The sequence below is a fragment of the Octodon degus genome, unplaced genomic scaffold, assembly GCF_000260255.1.
Source record: "Octodon degus isolate 3935 unplaced genomic scaffold, OctDeg1.0 scaffold00074, whole genome shotgun sequence".
NCBI classification, from domain to species: Eukaryota; Metazoa; Chordata; class Mammalia; order Rodentia; family Octodontidae; genus Octodon; species Octodon degus.
The window spans coordinates 11,791,485-11,794,407 of NW_004524650.1; the positions used below are offsets into that span (position 1 = coordinate 11,791,485).

The 2,923-nt window shown below is 52.1% G+C and overlaps 1 protein-coding gene and 1 long non-coding RNA gene across 4 annotated transcripts in view; one reads left to right on the forward strand and one right to left on the reverse strand.

Moving 5' to 3' along the window:
* Positions 1 to 2,923, reverse strand: part of Lrrc8c (leucine rich repeat containing 8 VRAC subunit C) — an 87,306-nt gene that overhangs the window by 84,048 nt on the left and 335 nt on the right. The window contains exon 1 of one of the 2 annotated variants that reach the window (XM_004635743.3): positions 2,758 to 2,917. The exons of the other annotated variant lie outside the window; for it this stretch is intronic. The gene's annotated coding sequence lies outside the window, so the exon portion shown is untranslated. Of the gene's footprint in view, positions 1 to 2,757; positions 2,918 to 2,923 lie in introns of those variants that run through there. 2 annotated transcript variants of the gene reach the window in all.
* LOC111817914 lies at positions 1,732 to 2,744 on the forward strand. Of its 2 annotated transcripts, none has more exons than XR_002822016.1 (3): positions 1,732 to 1,822; positions 1,952 to 2,074; positions 2,174 to 2,744. It is a non-coding gene; the product is annotated as an uncharacterized LOC111817914 (long non-coding RNA). The 2 variants fall into 2 exon arrangements; XR_002822015.1 differs by having other exon boundaries at positions 2,222 to 2,744.

Here is a 2,923-nt window from a genome sequence, read left to right on the forward strand (position 1 = left end):
AAATAAATAATAAAATTAAGATAGATTAAAAGACTCCTCCACAGTAATGGCACCCTGCATGGGTCTGATATTTGTCAGAGAGTGGTCTCCGGCTGGAGGTACAGCCAACACTAGCGATGGAGCATCACATCCTGGGAGTGTGCTGCAGCCCATGAAAACAGCTTCACCATGTGGGCCAGAAGAGCAGGTGCACAGCAGTGCATTATCCATGAGGGTGAGTTTCAAATCATTCATTTAATGGAAATTAGTAGTAAGAATATAGGCTTTGGAAATGGATGATCCTGCTTCTAGATTCGAATGCTGCTATATGCTAGTTACATATAAAACTCCAAACAGATTACTTTCTTATTGTCTGTTTCCTCCTGCAGCAATTAAGACCAAATTTAGGTGGGGCAGAGGGAGCCTTGGACAATGGGAAAAGGTACACCACTAGGATGAAAGAGGCTTGCCCTCACTTAGGTTATTACTGCATTAGCTTAGCTCTACAGTCTAGCAATTTGCAATCTCTGAGCTACTTTCTTCTGTAAAATGTGGGTGGTACCACTAACTGAGGGGGTTACTGTAAGAATTTGAGATAATATGATAGGGACCTCATGCAGCCAGCTGTACAACAGAAATGTACCACATTAAATAACACAATGCTTGCCAAGAAATACGGCCACATCACTTTTTTTTCAACTTGGACTCCATCATAATGTCACTAGTGACTATAACTTCAAAATACTATAGACTATTAAAAAATCATGACGGCTGGGCATAATCCTGGCACTTGGGAGGCTGAGGCAGGATGCTTGCCACAAGTTTGAGGCTAACCTGGGCTATTCAGAGAGACTATGTTTCAAAAAACAAAAAAATCATGACAATAATTTGGACCTTGGGCATTAAAAATATTTCCTTGTATTGTGTTTTTAGAGAAAAATTTCATGTAAATGGGCAAATCATTTATTTCTTACAGCTTTTTTTTTTTATTTTTAGGGATGGGTCTACAGGGTGTTTGGGGTCTCACTACTAGATCAGACTCGTAGTGACCTGCCTGTGTATAGCCTCCCAAGAGCTGGGATTACAGGAGTGCACCACCACGCCTAGCCAGTACAGCAGGCTGGGGGATCGAACCCCTGGCCCCTGCACCTGCTTGCAGGTGCTTTATTTCTTATAGTTCTTAATGCATTTTTTCACTAAACGTATTTGCTTTAAAAACACACTCCATTAAAGTGCATAACTGATTTGGAAAATAAAAAAAAAAAAGACTAGTGCCATTAACAAAGGCTTTCATAGTTTCACTGACAAGATTACATATGCTTGCTATCTTTGATGCAATCCTTAGGCTAGTGGACCCTAATGATCTATGCTATGAACCACAGAAAATACCTATTTCTGGAATTCTACTCTTCAGCTTCCCCTTGAAGAAAACAAACTGACCCTTAAATTAAAAAATCAGGGTGACACCTTTGGCCTTCCTTATTTAAACTAGCCACAAAAAATTCAAGTAACGGACCTTAGAGCTTTAGACATCCAATCTGTTATCTCTGTCCTTACATGCAACATGGCTTATGAATCTGAGCAAATTCTGTGAAGTTCGAATTATATTCTGGGCTTACCATCTTCCTACAAATCACTAGAAAGCAGTGAGAATGTACCCAGGCCACCACTAAGGTACTGGTGGTTCTGCAGTGTGCCAGCCACGAAGGGCACCATCCATTCAGCCCTGTCCTGCAGACCTCACTCCGGCCACCTCCCCTCGCTTTAGCAAACCAGCATGCATCTTTTGAGAAACCTAACCCTTGCTGAAGGACTGCAGCCTTGTGAAGAAAGTGACTAATAGGTGAGTGACTTCCTGTACTTACCGCCCGACCAAGGCTGCACTAAATAGGCCAATTCAAGCTTCCCAGGCTGAAGCCGGCCTTCCCACAAAGCCCGATCGGTGATTGGTTGTTGTTGTTTTTACTTTCAGGAGGATGAGAACCTGAATATGTCTGACTGGTTTGCTGGGAGTTTAAAAACGCTTTGGAATTTGCTACCCGGGAAGTTTGGCCCGCACCCTCGGAAACGTCCGCAGCGCGCGGTGCACCTGGAGGTTAGAGAAACTGGACTCAGACGCCCGGCAGGCGTGGGGATTGCGGGGAAGACTTGCCGGGCAGGGAAGAGGCATCAGCGGCTCCGCGCACATCCTCAGGCTCCAGAGTTGCTAACTCTTCCCTGCCCACCTCTTGCTGGAAAGCAGCTGGAGAGAGGAAGATCGGCGAGGCTCGCTTTGGGATGCAGGCAGCGCTGCTGGCCTCGCCCGCCGGCCTAGACACCTGGCTGGGGGCCCGCGGCGCCGGCGAGCCCCTCTCCCCGGACCTGCAGGTGAGCGGACAATGCCCCTCGCTCCTCGCAAGACCTCAAATTCCTCTCCTTCCCCGAAAGCGCTAACTTCAGGGCTCCGGGGTGGCAAGGGGCGCGCAGACCGGGAAAGGGCCGGCCCCGGGGGCGCAGGGATTCCCAGGGCAGCGGAGGGCGGCAGCGCGGGCGGCAGAGCCCGCGCAGTCTCCGCCTGGCCCCTCCCGGCTGCAGAACCGCGGGACGCGGGGAGCCGCGAGCGGGCGGAGGTCGGGGCCGGCGGGGCCAGGGGGCTCCGGGGCCGGACGGGCGAGCGCACGGCTCTGCCCCAGAGCCCGGAGCGGAGGCGCGGGCGAGGCGGGGTGCCGCCCGCAGACGAGCACGGGCCCGCGCGGCACCTCCCTCCCCATCCCTCTGTCCCTCCCGTCCCGCCCTTACCTTGCCGCGAGGGCCCCGGCGGGAGAAGCTGCCGGGAGCGGCGAGCACCTCGGGCGGGCTCAGCGGTGGCCGGGGACGGCGGAGTCGCCGCTCATGGCCGGTCGCGCCCGGAGCCCTGCGGCCGCGGCCACGGCGGCGGCTTCCTCCTCGGCGGGACGCAGCTCAC